We start from the raw sequence: 23,057 nt of genomic DNA, 5'->3' as shown, positions 1-23,057 counted from the left end.
TCAAGAGACTGAATCTTCACCCTTTGCACAGATCAGCCTGCATTGTACAGGCCACTTTCATGGGGTTGCAGGGTACAGGACATTCAAATTTGGCCCAGGTTTGCTCAAAACACAGCCCAAACTGGTTCCCCTTTTCTCTGTCTTATGATTTTCAGGCTTTGCTTCCCAGCACACTGTGTGTGGAGGAGGTAATGCTGTCTGAAGCAAAGAGGTACCAGTCAGGGAGGACCCTGCAGAGAGCTCCAGGACTCCATTTATTGCCATGATCCTGTCCCTGCCTGATTTCTCATTTTATTTAATGTCTTATCACTTTCAGCTGCAGTTCCTCATTCAATCTGAAGTGTGTGTGTGTATATATATATACATATAAATGTAGAAAATCTCAGATCTCTAAACCTCTGAACCTGTGACTTTTGCAAAGCTCTTGTATCTGAAAAGGAAGAAGAGGATCTGAACTCATAGCCTCGCACTGTCACCACGGTATTTCTGTGGTGAACCCTCTGAAAAGAAAGGTGATGAGAATAATCAGGACAAAATAGCTGCTCTCTTATTTGAACAGCCAAGTCTGCTCAGCTGTGGCAGTTATCATTAAGCCTTTTCTCAGCCAGCAGTCAGTTTGTGCTCTGTGCGGTGACTTCAGACATAGTCCCAGGAAGATGCCTTTCCTCTGCTGAATAGTTCTATTTTCACATAACATGATGGTGCAAATACAGCTGCTGATTACCACGAGACCTGAGAGCTGGTGTGGGGGTCCTACGCTTTACACTATGGGAGCTGTAGATGGAAAAAGAATGGCTCATGCTTCAAGCAGTATAGACTTCAAACGAGTGTCTTTTCCATCATGGGGGGAAAAATGACATAAAACTCTCAACCAGTATAATTAACTCAGCATTTAAACTTTGTGTTCAAAAACCTATCTCCCTTTTAATTTTTCTGCTGATGTGTGTTGCTTTCTATAAAAGGAAAACTGGACTATTGTGAAGAAGGTGTCCGCCGTCTCCCTGCTGTCGCGGGCAGGGTCGGGCAACAACACAGCAGCAGCAATACACCAGCAGGGAGTTCTCACTGAACAGGAAAGAGGCAGCTGGCACTATTCTGCTCCATCAGCAGGGTTCAAGGAGCTCGAGTCTCTGAAGATCATCACTGGCAGTTTGGAGTTTTCTTTTCCTTTTCGAACCCTAACGAACCACCATCAGGGAAAACTTAAATCTGCATCTAAACCCCTTGTTTTGAAGATTTGCTGAAAATGACAGCAATCAATCCAAATGATGATGGTCTATAACATTTAAAAACATTCCTAATTCATACTAACTTTATAAAAAAACAACACTGCCTTTGTATAAAATTCTCTTTTTTCTTTGCTATTGCCCAGGCCTACAAAATCATATTAGTAATCTATGCTGAAGTTGTAGAATTCAAACAGCTTGTCCTGAACGCAATAGACTGTCACCAAAGCAACACCATAATGCCTTTAAAAACAACTATTTCACACATGTTCCTGGTGTTATCCTCCTGACCTTTCAAACATATTTTGACCACACCAAATCAATTACATAAATTCATTATATCACTATGAATGGAGCATGTTTCTTTCTTAAATCCTCTGAAAAATCAGTCAATGTTATTAGACTCTCAGTAAGCCCACTAGGAAAAAAAAAATGCCCCATGCCCCAAAATACAGCAATGTCAGAGTTAATGAGAATCTCAAATTTCATAGGTGAGGACAGCAAAATCAATGCAGGCACCAGAGGGGGGTTGTGATACCTGTAGACTGAGAGAGGGAAGAAGGTGACTACAAGGTGGGAAGGTGACAGTTTGTCTGTGTGGACATCTAGTTGTTATCAAGTTCCATAGAGAAAGGAGGAAAAAAAATAAATTATTCATTCACCACTGACCAGTGTCCACCTCATACAATACTTTTATCTATAGCTTTCTAAAACACAAACCACTAATAAAGGAACAGCTAACACCTAAGGGCAATATTTGAGACTAAGACTTCAAAATGCACAATGATCTCCTGATGTTCTGCACTCACTGATACCTTGAAAGGTTTTTCTCCTACATCCTGACATGCAATAAGAGATGATGGAAGGGGATATATCTCCCCTCCACCCTTTTCACAGTTGCATTTTGGGGACAGTGTCTGTTTATTCTGCTCCAAGCCTGGTGGAATGAAACAGGATGAGAAAATCAACTTGTGTAATTTAAATCATGTATTGGAGTTGAATCTTGTTCTGTCATCAAGGCACAAACCTTCTGAACTGTTATTTTTACAGCTGAGAATCTGTATCTAGGAAAGAACTTAAAAAGACATGAGCCAAGATGCATAGGACTCCAACACAAAATTTTAGGAGAAATTAAAACCAAAAGGCTGAAACAAAAATAAAATAGGGATCCTGAAGCTGATGCTAAGTCTAATAACTAGGGATCCTGAAAGTAATAGTAAAATGTTAAGGATGAGCCAGTGTTCAGTATCAATTTCTCTTTCCTTTCCCCCAAGCTTACACACTGTTCTGCAAGCCAGGGCAGCATGCTGGGAAGATTTCTCTGTGCAGCCTCTGTTTCTGATTTCCCATCAGCACATATTGGCTGCCAAGTGAAAAAGCTGTGTCCTTGGCCAAACGGGTCTTTGGTGAAACCCCTGTGGTCCTTCTCCCAGTCACACAAACATGAGAGCAATTTTCTGTGTAACTAATATTCTATGTGTTTACTTAAAAATGCATAAAACACATAGTTAATTTTGTTAATTACCGCCTGCTGTCAACAGGCAGTTACTTGAGGCAAGCACCAATATTACTGCCATTTCTGTCCTCTCCTTTCCTTCACTCATTGGAGAACGTTTCCTCCAAAACTACAGCCAGGAAAATGTCTAATACATTTCCTTAGTTGGTAATGACAGAAATTTTAAATCAGTACTTTAAAAATACCTTCTTCAGATGTTATTTTATACTTTTCAGGAAATACTTTGTATCACAGAATAAATACAGATAATGAAAAAAGAGGAACTCTTCTACCTGTTTCTTGTTTCTAGCCATCAGTTTACTCAACCATAGAGGGGAGACAGGAAAAAATAAATCAAGAAGGGAAAAGGTGACAGACGCAGTGATGAAGAATGTACACTTGTCTGTCACCTATCAATAGCTTGTCAGGGAATTACAATGAAATACATATTGTATACACATGAACAGGAACCTTGTGTGGACCCAATGCAGATCTTCTGCAGAAAAATAAGCAAACACAAATGATGGAAATAACATCCAAGCATTTATCAAATTGGTACTAAGCAATAAGTAGCCAAAGTACATAATATAAATAGATAGGTCTTCTTCTAAATATCAGGTGAATACAAAAATACAACAAAATTATTCAGGCACATCAAATGCCTTAGGCTTTTTCCATCTCTTATGTTATAAGACAGTGAGCTATTTCACCTTGTAAAAAAACATGAACATTCAGACAATCAAAAAAACAACAAAAGAATTGAAAGGTTCCCTTTTTTCCTTCTTTTCTGTTTCTGGAGGATGCTTTGACCACTACATCATTTTACCACTGATCTCCAGGAATACTAATTCATCCTCTCCTAACTGCAATGGCTTCAAAGGAGAGTTTGAGACATCACTACTTCTGGCAGACCAATGGTTCACACATTTTTTGTGAAAAGCAGATGTGACCTCAAATTGCCTCTTTTGGATATGTTTCTGTGACATGGGGGTAAAAGAATGAGGTAGGACCACTGATAGATGTATTTTGTGAAATTAACAGAATTTCTGCATATTATTTAGTTCTAAATGACGGGTGGAAAGCATCTCTTAAATCTGTGCTAGATATTCTGTTCTCCTCCAGTTATTGCATACTGCACAGCTTAGATGGGTGTCCATCCATCCCCATACATGTAGGGGGGCTGGAATTCCCCTTGGTGATAAAGCCCACAAGCCTCAGGAATCAATGTTCTTCAGATGGTTGAATCCCTGGGCTTGGATTATAAAAATCATTTATGTACCACAATCCTTAAACTTAAAAGACATTTAAATAATTCTCACTCAATTTTAAAACATGTTGAGTGCATACAATTCTCAGTGAAAACTTTAGGTATTAAGCATTCATTTAAAATAAAAATCAAATCAGAACATAGATGACTTTTTCAGCTCTGAAATATAGATTTAAAGGGATAAATTTTCCTAAAGTATTAAAATTGGGTTTAGTTATTTACCTGTACTGTCTCACTTTTTAAGATGAATATATTAATTTGATATGACCTGTAGAAATTCTCAGTGCTTTAACAATTGATGATTGGATGTGTGTTTGTATGTGAGATGAGGCTTACCTGATTGAGCACAAAAGATGCACAGAAGTTTCTCTGCTGAATGACCCCCATAGAGAAAACCAAGGTTCTTTCAGCCTTTTGGACAGTAGACTTTATGATAAATTTAAACTACAGGTGCCTTAATAAATGCCTTTATCCTGAGAATATTATATTTTCTGTTCTTCAGGGCTTCTTTTGTGGGGGTGTGTGGACATCTCTGTGTTGCATTCAAACTTAAGAGTGAAACGAGCAATCATATTTTTGGTATCTGATTTACACTTTATCATTAATATACTAGAAGCATTCTGCTGTTTGTTGGCGGCAAGACCTTTGGCTCTAAAGCTGCACCAGGATATTACTCTGAAGGCTCTCTGTCCATAAATCAATTTTAATTGTAATAGTATAGCCCAGAAAATTCTGCTTTCATATATTAACTGTATATGAAGATGAACTTCAGTAGAAACATGATTCACAGACTTCATCTGAATCTAGACCTTTTACATCTAAGATTTAATTCCTATTGTGCTTTTTACTGTACTCCATACTTGGGCATCTGACAAATACTAGAAAAGGTTTCCTTTCCTCTTAAACATTTTCTCTATCTTCCTTTACCTTCTCAGTCTATAAAATACCTAACAACAAATACCAGACAGTTCAGCCAGTGTATCTCGTTACTGAGATGCACAGAGAAAAAAATGTAGAGAACAATTTAATTTATAGATAATGCATTCCTGAAACAAAGCAGTGTGCCTCTTCAATGTCTTATTAATATAGCACAGTGTAAGCAGTTGCATTTTATTCAGGCCCATTTAGCCTATGTTCTCAAGGAGAAGAAGAAACCTGAAACACCACAGAGATGTTTACAACCTAGTTCATTCCCAGGCATTCCTAAATCATTTGTTCCCAGACTCATCCTAGCCAGCCCAAGGGGAAAGTCTTCACTTCTTTAAGCTCCTAGGATAGGATCTTTACTTGAAGAAAAACGTAAGAAAGTCTCTCTCTGGGGTCATGGGGACATACTTCTCCAGACTTTTTAACCTTTACAAAGGTTTCCAAAAATAAGCTTTTGGGGCTTGCAGACAAAAAGTAAACAGCTTACAAATAGGCTCAACCTTTTTCCTTCAGCCAAGGAACACCTACTACCAAGGTGAAGCTGATGTGCTTTGCCCTTTCCCTAACCTCTGAGCAATTCCTCTGCCAGAGGTGCTCCAGTCCAAGTGTTGGATAGACCAGGAAGCACCTCAATGAAGTTAAAGAGCAGAGCACTGGCACGAGCTGTAGCTGCAGGCCTTATGTAGAAGCAAAGCACTTTTACTGTTCAAAGGGGATGCACACTCAGTATACACAAAGAATTCCCGTTTTCATTGCTACTTGAAAGAAAGGAACATGTCAGTGAGCTTAAAGCTGGTAAGAAACAGATTTTCAACATCACAGTTCAGAGCCTGCCTGGCTCCTGCATGCCCTACAGGACCATAACATATAAAAAATATATTATAACATATATTATACATATATAGCATATATAAATGAATTTCTTTTCTTTTATCCATAGGACTCCCAGGTCTTTCTTTTTGCCACTGGTCTACATAGGTAATCATTACCATTCTTGCAGTCACATAGACCTATACATGAATATCTAATTTAGCAAGAACTCTGGTACTTTAACTGATGAGTAGAAAAGAAAACCAGACCTCTTGCTAATTTTTTTTTACTCCTCTTTATTAACGAGTGAAACTAATCAATGACTAAAACTAAGTGATTTAGCTATCCTTTGATTTTGTTGAAGCTTTTCAAAGTCATACATCAACTGGAAATAAAGCTGAAGGATTAAACACCTCCAAGACAGAAGATTAAAAGGGATCTGACTTTGTTTGGTAGGATTGAGATGGTAACACAGTCCTGGAATTAAGCAGTGTTTATGTTACTATGGGGTTAGAGAAAACAGGCAGTTGCTAACAGTGGTCTAATTAAGAAACCATTAATTTAAGATAGTAACATATCTCTGGGTTAGTCTCTTACCTTTTCATCCCAGCTGTCTAAGTTGCACCGTTTACTACAGTATCTACCAAGTCCCTACCTCTAAAATCTCTAAGTCAAGGCCTATCTTACGCAGAGGTATAAACTGTGTGAAGGGCACCTGTAGATCTCTGATCTTCAAATTACAGCCAAGCCCAGGAAGAAATGTTGATTCAAACACATTGGCAACACGGGGATATCACGCCAAAGCATCATGTCTGTTGCTCCTGCAGAAGCAGGGACCATGGCTACAGCCTTGGACATTTGAACTACCAATGGGAAAGAAGAATATCAAATACACTCTGTATGTTATACTATTAATACTTTTTTTTTGCACAAAAAGTATATTTATATGTATGTAGCATATGTCTGTATGTGTATGTATATTATATATTAATTGATAAAACAAAATACACACATCTATATATGCCATGTGTACACATACATTCTATGTTATAGTGTACTACGCTGTCTGTCAGTAGTACATTGTAAGCACCAGACACCTAAACATTTATACACACCAGCATCAACCAGTAGTAAAGAAGAGAGAATATATTCCAGGACAACTCAACCAGAAATACCCCTGAGGAAGAACTGAAAAGATCTTCCCAGGTCCAAGAGGAGCTGAGCACCAAATATCTTCATGTTTCATGTGAGCTTCACACTTATATTTCTATGTTGATGAAAACATTCACTTTCAGTCTCAACTTAAGTTTCTTTTTCATTCACATAATTTTCTGTCAAAGCACTTTTATCATCGTATCATGGCTCTTTGCTTTAGATATAATCCATCGTTCTTTCCTGCAGTTTCATTTCATATTTTCCAATAACATGACAGGCATTTCAGTTTTAGTTATGGCTTGTTTTTTAAATGTAGACTAATTTTTAAAATAAGATGCAGTTTTAGTGTAAGATAATTACATTTTTGTAAGAGAGACTGTCTCTTTTTGCTGCATCAGCTCTCCCAAACCTTTAGCAATCTGCCACTGCAGAACCACATAAAATCAATAGGTGAAGTCCAGCATGGTGAAATTTTTTTCCATTAATAAAATAACTTTATTAACCTCGAGAACCATAAATTGCTGAAACACTTTTTGATAAAATTGCCTCATCTGCATAAGAATCAACAGCAGTATTTGTAAAGTGGCTGTATTGGCTGTAAAGTTTGTGGCTATATTGGTGCAAAGTGGCTGTATACATGCACGATGATGTACCTGATAAATCTCTGCTGTATATTTTGCAATATTAAAGGGTTTCCTTTTGTTTATTTCTGTCAACTTTCTTTAGTAGAGCCAAACTTAGTGAAGTCAACTTAATGGAGTAAAATGATGTATTGCTTCCCCTGCATGTCCTGTCTTTCATCTAGGTTTTGCTCAAGCTGTTGAAGCTTTCTGGTGTCTTTCAGATACCTGCTGGTGTCAGCTGGTATTTGGGATTTAAATAAACACGGGAGAAAAAGTAGGTTGGCTACCTTGATATTTACATTTTTTTAGCTTTTTTTTTTTTTTTCTGGATATGGTAATTTTTTTTGCTGCAGCAGATTTTTGAGAGGAAACATGAAAATTATTCACTTTCTAACAGTTCCTTGGCTTAAGTTCAGAAATACAAAAGAGTCCGGAAATTATAAAGGATCTTGGTTGTTTGTTTTTGTCCCTCTGGCACAGACAAGAAATCAAATTCTGCCAGTGGTGAGAAAGCAATTTTACAATGATAAAACTGGGCTATGCTCATTGGGCTAACTTCTACCGCATCTCTGTTTCTATTTTTAGTGGCTTTCATTCCAGAAGGACCTGAAGCAAGGTACATAACGCAGCTGATATTTGTCGCTGTTATGCTGTTCACCACTTAGAAAGACTACTATTGATTTCAATAAACTTTGGTTCCGACAGCTAGAATTAGGCAATTTTCCTACTTCAGAAAAGAAAAAAAAGAAGAATTGGTCCCTGGTTAGTCTCATATGGTTGCCTCTGCTGTCTTCAGTATCAATCAGGTAGCTGCAAGCTTCCAGTGCTAAATCTAATAACATTAACCGAAAGGTTCCTACTGAATTCCATGTGCCTTAGGTCACACTTTCAGTAGTTCAAATTCAGCATATTTTATTCCAACTACTTTGAGTTGCACCCAGTTTTTGTTTAGGGAAGGAGTTTTACCTTTATGATCTGTCTTCACTCTTCCTTCGACCCCACTGGAAGTAGGAGAGAGATGTTTTCCAGGTAGTAAAGAACAACCACTGCCTTTGCCTCCAATATTTGAGCTCTGCTATTACTTTTACAACAAGGACAGGTGATTATTTGTTCTTATTCTGGAAGGACCCTCTGAAGCCTACCCATTCTTACAAGATCTTCTAGCATCCAACCTAGTTCTGAGTGGTTATTATTAGAGTGCAAGGTCTGATCCAAGTCCTCATTTTAAACATGAATAAAGTTCCTTAGCATAGCAGAACAAGTTATAATCAAAAGAAGTCAGATAAAACTTTCATCTTAAATTTCAGGTTCTCTTTGAAAGATATTTTTTTTCCAGTTTATTTTTTTTTCATCTTTTTTTTTTTTTGATTCCACTTTCTGTGTGACTAGCAGGTTAGCTTGAATAGTTAATATCCCTATCCAACATAAAAGCAGCATTACAGGTGGAGTTATAATTTAACTTATACAAGTGTAAGCACAAACCCTGAGCCTAATAAAGTCCTGCTATATTTCCAATCAACAGGTGGGAAAAAAAATTGTTTGAAAAGTGTACAGGGGTGTCAATTAAATATCCATCTGAACCAGAGGTCTAAAACTTGAGGGGAGAATTTAGGATAGCACTTGTCAATGGCAAGATACATTCCAGAACATTCTGGACCTGATGGTATATGCTTGATCGGTATAATGAAAATGTGAGTGAAACAGAAAAAAAATTTATATTTTATGGGTACTTGAAAAATTCTTCTGCTCTGTTTTTGAAAGGGCAAGCTCATTGAGCAAAGATGATGGTGTAATGCTGAACTGTTCTATCTGAGAGACATATCTTACTAGTAAAGAAATAAAATCAGAAAATTATTAGAGTTGTGAAATGAAGTATGGAAAGGAGCATAAACTAAAAAGATCTAAGATGCACTGCATTACGTGATGGCTTATGGGGCTAGGACTTAAGAGAAGTAATTTAAACTCTGATCTCAAACACCTAAAAGACCTAAGACCTGCAGTAAATTACATACTCCTCATGGTCTTTAAATTTCACAAGGATTACATGAATGTCAAATATGTTGGGCACAATCAGGTGCTTAAACAGTGAGAGGATTCAGACAGATAAGTCTCTCTGCAATAGGAAATGAGAACACAACAGTCAGAAAACAGACCTATCAAACTGACAGGCCAGCAAGCTTAAAATCTTATGCTCCTACATGTTTAGCCTCTGTTAGGACTTGCCCTGCAGTGGTTTGATTTTTTAGCATTTATGCAAATAAACATTTGAATATATACTCACTTGATAGTCAGTAGGATCAGCCTTTAAATCCAGCTGCATTCACTCTGTCCAGCCCTATTCTTAAACTCCAGTGTCAAAGACTCATTACTACATATGATGTGTATCTAAAAAATAAGATCTGGTCTATACCTCTGAGTATATTAAATATGCAACATCCAATATGGATTATCTTTCACAGAGGAGAAGTATCAACTTTTCAAAATTTAACAAGACAGTGAAATTAAACTGATACATAGAACTGTGTCTTCTAGTTGTTCAGTTTACACAAAAACGTATTTTACTGAGTATGTTTTCACTGTAAATCTGCATCAAAAGACAAAAAAAAAATACAAATTATTCCACTAGTCAATAAAAATTAAGAAATAGATATAATACCACAGCCAAACTATATTACATAGCAACATATCTTTCACATGGTTATGTACAGATATTCAGCCAGAATATTGCCTAAAAATAGGGTAGCGCTCCATTAAACATGAATTAGAGATGATCAAGAAGGAAGTAATTTCTCATCATTGTCCTAAAAGAACTCACAAAATAGATGAAAGGTTTTCCTAGAAAACCAATGCAAAAGATTGAGTAGCAAGATGAATGCCCTATTTCAGTAGTTAACGTGATGAGATTTTGACCACAGGTTATCACTTGTTACAGGAAAATGAAGAAATGTAAGATGTGTCTAAACATCTTCTGTTTTATGGTATAAGGAAAGTAGATGTGGATCCACCCACAACATACAACTTTTACGAGAGTACTTGAGATTATGGAACACTAAATTTGATGGAAGGAGAGGTTGTATCTAGCCTGCGCTCAATATTTATTTCTACAGACACTTTTCATTTCTAACTATATTTTTTTGCCTTTATCATTCAGGAGGCATGAAAAGATTACATGACCTTTGCATCATCCATTTTTAGATTCACAGCCAAAAAAAAAAAAAAGGCTCTTGAAGGTAAAACAAGTAAAAAGAGTCTTAATGACAAGGCTAGGAATGTGTCTCAGAAAACCTATTGCACATGCTGTAGCAGCAAGAGATGTGTGAAATTTTCTTATAACAACACTTTATGCAAAATTACAGACAGTCATTTTCAGATTAGAAGTTTGGACAGAGAATGCCTCAAAATACATAATTTCAAATAGCAGGCCATTAAGGTTTCTGAAAACCCACAGATGTTTCTGTTTACTCTTTGATAAAATGCTTGGCATTAAAATAAGTCTCTCCAATAGATTCTGAGATTATTTTGTACATTTCCCTAGAAATATATTGGACTTCATGCAACCTATTTGTTATAGTTGATACCAAGTCCAGCACCAGAAATGCAATTTTGGTGAAAGTTGATCAGGGAAAATTCTAGAGTCAGATACTTCTCCCTTGGGCTTGCCAGTTGTCCCTATCACTAGGGTACCAAAACAACATTTCCCATCCAGTTTGTACCTTTGAAGTAGCTTAGTGACAGCCAAAGCAGAGAAAAGCAAATGCTATTTTCAAAACCAATCATTGCCTTCCCTGATGAACTGAGGAGTTGCAGGCAACCGGCTGTTTCACTGGACCTTTGTGAGAATATCTTCTGTCCACAAACCACCAGTTTCTACAGTTACCTTTCATTGTCTGGGCAGTTCTGATTATTGGATTTATTTTTTAAATGAAAGGTACAACTACCAGTCACCTACGTATAGGTGATCCTGGTCTGATGTCTGGGATCTGAATTTAAATCTCCAGATTGAAAATCTCAAGCTGAAAAAACAGTTCTTACTCTAAAAGCTGCAATAGACTGAGAGCTTTCAGCTGCCAAAGAGGGATAAGAATTGCACAGGCATGTTCTAATGGGGGAGTCTGCAGCATCCTTGGGGACACAGAAACCAACAACCACATTGCTCAAATGCAACAGCAAACCAACACTGCCCCGACTGACCTTTCAAGCACCTTTTTACTTGCCCTTGATTCTCTACCAGCTTGTCCATCTGGAAAGGAGAAGGTGGTCAGACATTGGCTGCATTTAGTGGTGCAAACTCACTGTGGCTGGAAAGGCGCTTTTTAGCAAGGTCTAAATTCCACCACCTTTGCCACTGACTCATATAATATTAATACAGCTCAAATATGAACAAAGAAAAAGGTCTCTCAGGGCTTGTCTCTGTTCGGACTCACAAGTTCTCTTTCTTAGTGTGCATAACAAAGTTTAAGTCAAACACTGAAAGTCACAGAACAGAGAAGACTCTTAGAAAACAAGCAGCATGCACACTGAAATGTTAATGTTGTACTTGTGTGGTTATTTTTTAATGATTTGGTACTAGAAGAAATGTCCAAGGGTTTTATGCGGTCATAAACAAGACAACTGTAAAAAGAACCAACATCAGTAGAAGTTTTTGACTTTATGTTAAATATGCATATATGTCTCAGCACTTTGGTATCACCTAAGCAGTGCATTAAATGAAAAATCCCAGAAGATAATTCTGATAATTCTGTGCAAAGAGCAGCATGCCATGCATTTTATGGAAATAATAAATGCAAATAATGCAGATAATAATAATAATAAAAAAAACTAAATTCTAAATAAAAGAAAAATATTTGTTTTATTATTATTTTTATTTGCTTGTGACAGTGCTCCTACTTAGACAGTCCCTTAGCAGGAACACTAGTTTGGTAGAGAGCAAATCTCTTTCCAAACTGCGATGCAAACTATAGCAGAATACAGCTAATGCTTTAAAAATGTGTAAGATTTAATTATTTTTTTCTATATATTTTTGAATATTGAGGAGATTGTTGCAGACAGATTGTTGCCATCACATCTGCAGTCAAAATGAAGCGAGAGAGCAGAGGCATTTTAGCACAAGAAATGTCTCCTACAACACCTAGAGATCTTTTCTGACACTGACAATTCACTAAGAAAAGAATGCTATGAATAAGCCAAGCAATACAATTTTTTTTAGATAAAAATATGGTTCAAGGGCAATCAGCAGTGACCTCACTGTCAAATTTGTCAGCATCACTTGACAACACCGATCATAACTTGCTTCTGATTCATCTTAGACCTAACAAAAAGAAGAAAGAATTGCACTGAACCCTCTTTTGGGGAGATCATGACCCAGAAGATTCCAGACGTTATTTATTATGTAAAGGATGCACAGAATATATAGGATTTCTCTTGAGATCTGGCCCCTTTTCAAGACGCTCTGCAGGTTATGCAGAAAGCTGCTCACACACAACTGTGTGCACAGATTAACTGGCCCTACAGAATCAGAATAAAAGTCTGCATATTCTTGAGCACCATCTACTGGTGCCTCTTCTATTAATAATTGCACCATTCCTATAGAGCACCTTAGTAGAGACAGACAGAACGAGCACTTGCTAATTCTCCTTCCACAAGGCATCTCACTAAAGATGTTGAAAATAATACCCGTTAATTGCCTGAGCTCTATGTCAAACCCATTGGGGAAAATGAAACTATCTTTGCAAGTCTTTCTTTTTACCTCTCTTTGTTCTTTAAATTTCAGAAACCTGTCTCTTTCTCCTCTAGCTCTTCAATGATGATTTTTCAATGCAGTCTCCTTATAGCTGTATTAATTCATCTAAACCTGTTTACATTATTATTTGTTTTTCTATTTGCTAAATATAAGTCTAATTCAAAGCTCTTTACAGTTGCAGCAGCTTACCATCTGTTTATGAGTTCTTGACTAGAACTTCATTCATCAATTCTTAAGGGAAAACATGAACCAGAGTAAACATAAAATGCATCCCAAAGCCTGGGTTTATAAGATTCCAGTAAAACTTCTGGAACTTTTGCCCATGAATAAGTCTAGAAGAGAGGTTCATTCTTGGTTGCTATACCTAAAATATTAGTAAGGTACAATACCAAATATATCTTTGACAACTTTCCTTAAGGCATGATGTATCTTGGTTATGTCAGAGAAAAATCTCAGCATCTACTGAAGGGTAGAAGTATACTTGTTACCACTTTGTTTATATCATGGGATTATTGTGCTTAAGACACAGGCAGCTATCAGCAGTTGTATAGTCATTTGGGAGCATCCAAGGTCAACATCCTGCTAATGGAACAGATGTCTTGCTGTCCTTAGAGAATGCAAGAGTAGACAATACACCATTTTGTTTTTCCAAATTGCCTGTCACTGCACAATCATTCCATGAAGTCACTAGTTATGCAAATACTTTTATGTTTCAGGATTAGGTTTGGTCAGACCTAACCAAGTATTGGCTTGTATCTTGAAAAAGTTGGGGTAGAAAGTAGCAGAGCATTCTTTATAACTCTGAGCAATTCACATAATATTAAATTTCAGCAACTAAGCTGCTACTGAGAAGGAATACAAATAAATGAACATTCTTTAAATGTCAATTAAAAATCAACAATCCCTCAGCAATCTTAGTACAGCGGGGAACTGTTAGAGTGTTTGAAAGATATAAACACAGTTTATGATAAAAAAGTGAACTAAAAGTATTTTTTATAAAACCAAAAAATGGCTTTAAGATATTAACATAAATATTAAAATGGTGTGGAACATCAGAATATTATAAAAATGTTTTAAGCCAAAAGCAAATTTGAAGTATGGTTGCACATATGGGAATAGATCAAATATTGTTATTATTCAGTTTCTTACTCTCTTACCAACACATCAGACATATACGAAAGAAATTAAAAATGAAGGGTAAAACACTGGCATTTCTAAAAACTATATTACTCCAGAGATATAAAATCTGAAAACGTGCATAATAGGAAAGTAAATTACAGACTCTTGTCTTTATTATTGTTCACTGGAAGATGTGAGAAAAAATACTGTTAAAAGATATTTTGGTTTTCTAGGGTTTCTTTGAAGAAATACTGCTGAGAAATTGGAGATATATATATATATATGTGTAGGATATATATGTATAATATATCTGTGAATATAAAATGGGTATTTACAGAGCAAACTTGTTTGCAGTAACAAGGAAGCCTTACATAAAATATAAAGCTATTCAAGCATGATAAGAACAGTATATGTAAAAACGTAAGTGTTTTTCAGTTTTGCTAGGTAATTTTGTTTGCCAGTCCAGATACATCACAGCATTTTCTTTGCATGGCCTAGGCTCACAGGTTCACTTCCCCAGAAACAGAGCTGTGTACCAGCATGCCACACCAGCACACACATTCTGTCATCTGTTTTGGCAGGGGGGCCTTACTCAGAGGTGAAGGGATCATGAAGAAAAGCAGCTGCGTGGGCAGATGGAACAGATGGTTTAGGCAGTCTGAAGTGTTTCAGACTTTGCAGGTGATTAAGAGAAGATCTATAACGCAACCATGCCCATTTTTGTGTCTGTGTGCCAGAATACCCATGCCACCATCTCTAGGTTAATGACACTTCTCTTCCTTTCTGATCTCCTTGAGATCTCTTATAGGCTTAAACCTTGCACTTAACTTTTCTGCAGCTAAATGACACAATTTTCACCCCATTAGCAGGGCTCTGAGCCACCCTGTGCTGTGAACAGCCACGTTATCTCAGCAGTTCTGACTTTTCTATGTTCATGATTTTCCTCCCCAGGACAAATGGCAATGGTGACTAACGACCAGGCAGCCTTAAAAAGCAAACAACTCGTTCAACAAGATGCCCAGCCAGTAGATCTGGCTCTTAGAGTTAGATCTAGATTTTAGATCTAGATTTTAGATCTGGCTCTAAAAACTCTTAGAGTTTTTCTCACAAAGTTTGAGTTCCTGGACAGCTGCTGGCAGCTGGCCACCAACCTTTCTGTAGTTTGTTATTTCTTCAGTCAGAAGAGTTCGACTCTTCCATCTTCCAAAGTGACAGATATAGACTCCTGGGGGCAAAGATGAATTTGCCAATGCACACTAATGTGAAATTTCCTGCACAGGCCTCATCAAGGGAGAGCTTCACCCGTGAAAAATCCTTAGGCTTCTATTATCCCTCTTTGCCCTAATCAAATGCAGTAAGTTACCGAATAAGGGGAACATGGAATAAATTATTGCATTTCACAATATTTCTACACCTTTTCTAAGAAGGTTTCCATGGGATAAAAATTATTATATTTTTAATCAGTCCTACATTTGAAAAAAAAAAAAATCTCTTGCAATGTTCTATATTCTAAAACTTATATGAGGAGATTTCTCTGGCATCGATAATTTTGGGTTTCCTTTCAAATACTGTTGCCATCAAATCTAACCTTAATTGCCTGCCTATTGGCACCCATAATAAACTTAAAACCACAATTACACATTTCAGACAAAGAAAACAATCAAACCTACAGCATGCAGAAAGAATTCAGGCATCTGTAAATTAAATACAAGAGTATTTGATACCAATATAAAGAAAGATTAAATATTAACTAAAGTGCACAAAATTAGAATTGTGACAAAATCAGGGTTGATTTCACACACCTGTGTTTCTCATACTCAACTTGATACCTTTCTTCTTTGGAAATTGCTGAACTCCCAAATTCTGGAATTAAGCTAATTTTAAGGTGTCAGCCTCTGCTTTTCCAAACTCTCCTCTCTTTTTTTTTTTCTTTTTTTTTTTTTTTCCATAACAGGACATGTTTTGGAACGAGCAGAAACAAAATTATTATATCATCTTTTTTTTTTATTATTATTTAATGACAGTTACAATTATATGTTGTAACACATCACAAGAAAACACTTCTAACATAGGTCTAAAGTAATGATTCAGGAGGCATTGTGCCATGGAGGGCTTCAGCTTTTCTGGATTGCATCTTCTCAGTTTCTGTGCAGCAAAGAAGACAACAACCAACATTCTGTCTCTACATCTTTAGATTAAAACCCACTGTTTGTAAATTTATTTACGGGAAAAAGTCATTTAAATGTATATGAAATACCTAGTAAATATCTACATGGTGTAGCAGATGAAGGTATGAAGAAGCTATGATATAAAGATATTTTGTAATAACTATGGATTAGTCTTTGTTCTTTGTCCAGAACAGGAAGAAGCTACAGATACTCTAAGGATACTTTCATATCTTGATTTCTTCAAATGCAGATGAAAGAAATTGGTTGGTTCATCCCAAGAAACAGAGAATATCTGTCCTCCTGCAGTTCAAGCAGCAGTGCTAATTCAGTTATGCTGAAGGTTTCTCTACAGAAGAAATTCATTTTGTCATCAAAGCCCTGTCAGAAATCCCCTCCTGAGAGGTTAGCCTTAAACTTCCTCCATATCCTTCATGGTCAAGCCCTGTTTAAGCCTAATTCTCAGCATCTGTAAAGTTTTTGTCACAAAACAGTAAGAGTTGCTCCTCCAGGTCTTCACTAGGTATGATGTACTGTTAACTATTAACCTTTCGTAATGCATTTTTGATGACCAAAATACATAGCTTATGTATCATATTTGTTGCTACTACCTAGTGTTGAGTTATAAAGTAACTTACATTTCCATAATAGGTTTTCAAGATGGTTGTAAAAATGATATGGAACATTACTGTTACAGAAAATCATTCTGTAGACATACGTGATTTATTGGAAAACTGCTTAAGGAAAATAAATCTTCCTTTTGCAAATATGCTTATTTAATGTCATCGTACAAAAACAGTCCACAAAAAGGCTAACAAATCACAAGCTACGATAGAATGTCACATAATTGTTCTTGTATTTATTTGCTACATGACTTCTAGAGAAGAAGAATTTTTTGTTGCTCTACAAGAGGAATAAGTGAATAGATCACAGAGACCTAAATGACAAGAGTTTGCCCTTAAACTACCCACAAATTCTAGACTGAAACTATTATAGATGTCCATGATAACCAAAAGCAGCTACTTAGTTTCTGAGGAAAAGAACCATTAGCTATAGCATTTTCAACTCTGACCTTTCTATTATTAGTTATCAAAATCTATCTTTGACAGTCGTCAATTGTATAGTGTGTCTTTTCACAAAATGAGCTCCATTCCTTCTTTTCCTGTCAAAGGGAAGGGACTGATAGCACCAGAATTCACCCTGAGCCATTTCTGAGTGACCTTAGATGGGAATCAGCTAAACAGAAGGCTTACACTGTGTTTCTAACCTGGCAACTTTCAGTTGAACATTATCTTTTCATAGTAACTTGCACAATGTTGGATGAAGAGCAGAAGACTTTCTGGAGGATTTCAAAATGCAGCCTGCTGGAGAGCCAATGAGCACCTCTAGGATGCATCTCAGGGGCCTCTGGGGCTCTGCCCTCAATCAAAAGAAACAGGGCTGGAAAACAGGAGACATTGTTTCTTACTTGATTACTATTGTTTGCAATAAACCACTGCGTTTCTTCTGTAGGTTATGGCTTACTTGAAATTGCTGCTGCTTCTTACCCCAGCTCCTGTCCTGTTGGTGTCATTACATTTACCAGTATATGAAATAATATCCTTCTTTGGGCTAACTGCTTCCCTACACATAGAACCTCTCAGGTTAGCAGTCCTGCATACCTACTACCTTGGCTCTTATGGAGTTTAAAGAAGGAAGCAGCTTAGATTAAATATAATTTTGCTAATAAACCTGCTTGATTTTCTGACCTAAGACTGCAACAACAGCCACTCCCTTGGAATATTTTACAGAGTAAGGATTTGGCAGTGTTTTACAGTACTATAAAACAGAGGATGCACTTTGAGTTATTTTCATAACTCCTAAATATGTACGTGCACCTACTACTCTAACTGTAGGTGTAAAGAAAAAGCATGTTACCGTATCAGTACCTCACACTTCTCTTGTAATGTACTGTTTTCTGTTGTCATTTAGTCTTCATAGGTGGGTACTATGTCACTAAGAAACTAAATGGTCCAAACCAAAAAGACAACTTGGACGATGGAAGGAATTGATGCAACTTTTCAGAAGACCAACACTAGTATTCAAACTGGGCAGTCTATCCTTGCTGACTAATTTAGAACACTTCTCAATTAAGTTTCCTGAAAGACAAATCATTACTTGGACAAATCATCAAGACAAATATTTTCAAATAAGATCAGAAAGAGGAAGTGATTCTTGATAAAATATTTCTCTTTTTAATATGGAAGAAAATGAATGAACTACCTGCTCATACACTGTAAGCATTCTTGTTACTATAGAATCATTACTATGGAACGTGGCTATAGAATCAGGCAGGCTAAAGAAATATGGAAGATGTTGTACAGGTTGAGTTTCTTTGTTTTCTATTTTACCAAAACACAGAACATCTAAACTCTTTTTCTCTAGGTAACGTTAATTGAAGAATACTTAATAAATGCTCAGTACAGATGGACAGAATGTTACCAAATTTTATCACCTGTAATGGCTGGTCATGAAATTGTCTTTGAATCTGTACTCATCCATTTCTCTTAAAAGCTTGTCATAATAGTGTTAAGCCTTTGTTTTTCCCCCCTGTGCAGTGACTCCACAGTGAACTTTCCAGCCCCAGCAAGGGAATGAATACTCTCTTCTCTTCTCCATGCATTCCCCTTTGCTTGTGTCCATAAACCCTGACATTTCTAAACCCTTAATATTTTATTAAGTTTCTGCTTACCAAAAGCTGTAGGTCAACCCAATATTGTGTGAATGATCTGGTGCCCTCTTAAAATGTGCGTATAATCTATAACAACAACACATCTCTGTTACTCTGGTGCAAAGCTCTAGCTGAAATGGATTCTGAATTTGCCTTGTCAGTCCTTTAGTCTGTACGTGCTGAACCCCTGCTGCCTGATTCATGAGTGTCATGTTCAGACCAAAGATAAAAATGTATTGTAACCTGAATGGAAAGATCACTTTCCTCTAATCCTGGACTGCAAACACAAAAATACATGAGAAAAAATACGTTTTGTACAAATGGGTTTGTAGCGTTTAGGTACCTTATGCTTCGATTTCCATGCTTTTAAGTAAAAATTCTGTAGTCATTTGAATTTAACTATAGCTGGGTTCAGTTCAGGATTTGTGCTGCTACAATGACTGCTTGGTTTGAATTCTTTGTCATTTGTATATGTTGCCAGATTTACTTGCATTATAATATACCTTACATCTGGGAATGTCCCTCTAAAGAAATTATAGATTTCTATATGGGGAAGAAATATCTTGAAGTTTTCATGCTTTTATCTTTTGTGTGTCTATATTTAAGTAAGCATGATAAACACTACATTTCAAAGATGTCATGGTCATATTGTTGTTGATCGTTTTGACAGCATTCTCCTCAACTATAATACAGTATTGTTATTGCTAGCAACAGGCCATAAGCTATGTACTGTTTGCAAAGCCGCAGGATGGAGGCTCAACACAATTGCTTTGTATGAGCTTCTCTCTGCCAGCCTGCAGCTTTGTTACACTCAGTTTAGCCATGACAGTGGTTTTGCTAATTGAACAGGTGTTTGTGGCTAATTTGCTTTACTTTTGTTTATCTTTGTGAGCTACAACCCTAGGTTGATATATGACACTGCTATCAGTGACGAGCAGTTGTTCCATGCAGAACAACACATTTACAACTAACATCACAATGCACCATAGAGAAACACAGACTGGTACAACAGCGGGGCCCAGAGAAGTGGAGATGTGGCACAGAGGACGTTGGGCATAGGGTGATACAGGATAGGACACGGGATGGGCCTGGACACTCCATGGCTATAAACAACTCATCCATGTTTAAAGAAGTGCACACCTGAAGCTGCGCAAAACAGATTTTAGAAAGAAAACAAAGAAAAAGTATCTGAGATGTAAAAAGCACCATCTACAGTAAATACATTCAGATATGTCATGGAGCTGCAGATCAGTGCAGAAAGAAAAAGTGTAAGAGTGTAGAAGCAAATATAAAAATGATCCCAACTGAGTCATAGAACAAGGCAGAAAGCACCAAAGCAAGCATGATTCCCAACTGAAACTTGTACGTTTTCAACTATCCTTACAATAAACCTCTCTCTCTCTCTCTCTCTACATATATATATATACCAGGTGTATTTCTTCTTTGCCTGTAAACAAGGTTTTGAACATAACAATTTACAGTACTGAAAAAGGTACTCTAAAGGTATGCAGATTTTGTGCATCTTCATTCACTTGCATTTATTTATGTTAGTCCCAGGTTCAGGTAAACTGAATCATTAAACAATGCTGCTGAATATCTAAAATGAGCTGAAGAACAGAAACACTTTGGGCAAAAAAGAGAGTCAGGCTTAAGAAAATAAAAATAAAACACCATAACCTCCATATCTCCAGAGATGCACCCCAAATTCTGAATGCCAAGTTCCCCCCTAATACTGCAAGAACTGAGTTCATGCGTCTCTTTCCCATGCTGTTATCCCTGACATGGTTAGCAGTATTTGTTGGCCAACGTGTAGGACTCAACAGGTACTGATAGCCTTGGGGTTAAAAATGAGAACATAATTAAATAGAAGCTGAAAAGGAAGGAAAAAAGAACAAACACATTCCTGTCTAAAGTATAAATTTGTCTGTGGCTTCCACTTCACCTTTTCTTCAAATTTAATCCTTATTATTTCAAAAATAGTTCTAGAAATACCAGCAAGAACATTCCCAAACCCCGGAATGCAACCCAAGATCAGAAGCTCAGAGGCCAACACTTGTAATGATCATCTGTGGCTCATTCATTAATGGCACTCTCTTTCAGTCTGAATCATATGTGAAAGCAAGGGATGTCATGCAAATCTATACCAAGAAACACATTTTATCTTGTAGAGTATTTAGAAAATGTCATTTTGTTGAAGAAACTATTCCTAACTTTCAATATGTTTTTTTCCTAAAACTGTAACAGAAAAAGATGCTACAGGTAAAAGGTGTTTTTATTGGGCCAATGTTCTGTGCTTTGAAGTTAGGTAAATGTCTGGAGGCTTATTCTGCCTCTAAAACTAAAAATAAATAAATAAATAAATAAATAATAAAAAAAATAAAAATCCTAATAGTTTCTCAAATTTAGTTAATCAAATAGTCCGTTAATTATCCAAGCGATGGTTCCTTCCTTTAAACCAATACAGATGAGAAAATTCCAGTACTTGCCCTCTTTCTCCCTGAGAATAATTGATCAAGTAGATTAAGATGCTGCCACTTCATGCAGGAGAAACAAAATCAAGATAGCAACATATTTGTACTGGCTATTTTGAAGGCTGACAGACCAGATAGGAAGATAAATTCTCAGACACACCAAATGTTCTTGAGCACAACAGCAGTCCAAGGTTTTGCTGATAAACTTCATCCCTTTCCACATGTCTTTTTGCAGAAGGAGTTGGAATTATTCTGCCCCAGTACCCCAATAATAAAGTCACATCAATGATGCTCTTATTTTTTCATATATTTACATGATATCAATACTTCAAACCATTTAAATAAAAGGACAACCATGAGAGGTCATAATGATGATGGGATGTCATTATGTTGATCATAAGATGTAAATGAGATTAAATGATGTAAGGTTACAAAATGCTTTTACTTAAGTCACAGAGACTAAATAAACAAGTAACACAGTAATGGAGCACAAAAGCTGAGCAATCCTGCTGAACGGAAGCTGGACAAACTACCATATGTATAAGAAAGATAAAAGGTAGTCCTGTTTGCAGGCTGCCTTGCACATAATGTACCTAACTGGCCTATTCATACTCCATTTCCACAAATAACACTACTCTCCAGAGTTGGAGAACAGGGCAGAGAAAAAATAAAATACCTTTCTTGACCAAAGCACAAAGCAACAGGTTTTTTTCTCTTCCCCTTAAACTCCATCCAGACAACAACAGAATCAACTTTAAGGCCCTTGTACCATGTAATCAGACAAAGCAATGGTAGGACAGTGCAGTGGACCTCCAGAAACAGAAATGCTTTCCTGCTCCTTCAGCAGATAGATAACAATCTTGGCCCAGTACAAGAAATAGAGGCAGCAGCATGTCCTTTGTACAGTGCTTTGGGATGCACTGCCATGGACAACTGCAGAAGAACTGCACATCTCATTTCCAGGAATGTTGCTTCTCTGCATGTACTCACTTAACTCGAAATCAGATTTTATACCAGTGAAATACTAGAACCCAGTTCAATAAAGAAATCACTTATTCTTTATTATCAGTTTAGCTGAGTCACAATGGAGTGAGTCTTGTTTTGTTTTTAAAGTTGATTTATAAAAACACTTTTTAATCAGTTTTGGCAGCTAATTACATTATTTACACTCATCTAACTGTACTGTTTATTATAAGATCTAAAATCACAGAATCATAGAATGATTTGGTTGGAGGGGACCTTAAAGATCATCTAATTCCAACCCCCTGCCATGGGCAGGGACACCCCCCTAAAGAATTTGTCTGAAAGTGTGGTTCATTCATTTAGAGGTGAACATTAATGAGAACACA

The 23,057-nt window shown here is 36.7% G+C and overlaps 1 long non-coding RNA gene across 3 annotated transcripts in view; it reads right to left on the bottom strand.

Moving 5' to 3' along the window:
- LOC121072476 overlaps positions 1 to 23,057 on the bottom strand; it is a 235,558-nt gene that overhangs the window by 53,834 nt on the left and 158,667 nt on the right. The window contains exon 3 of one of the 3 annotated variants that reach the window (XR_005821242.1): positions 16,758 to 16,876. The exons of the other annotated variants lie outside the window; for them this stretch is intronic. This is a non-coding gene — a long non-coding RNA (uncharacterized LOC121072476). Of the gene's footprint in view, positions 1 to 16,757; positions 16,877 to 23,057 lie in introns of those variants that run through there. 3 annotated transcript variants of the gene reach the window in all.

This window comes from Cygnus olor, chromosome 6 (assembly GCF_009769625.2).
Source record: "Cygnus olor isolate bCygOlo1 chromosome 6, bCygOlo1.pri.v2, whole genome shotgun sequence".
Classification (NCBI taxonomy): Eukaryota; Metazoa; Chordata; class Aves; order Anseriformes; family Anatidae; genus Cygnus; species Cygnus olor.
The sequence above is the reverse complement of the archived record's forward strand: the minus strand, read 5'-3'. Positions and strand labels throughout refer to the sequence as shown.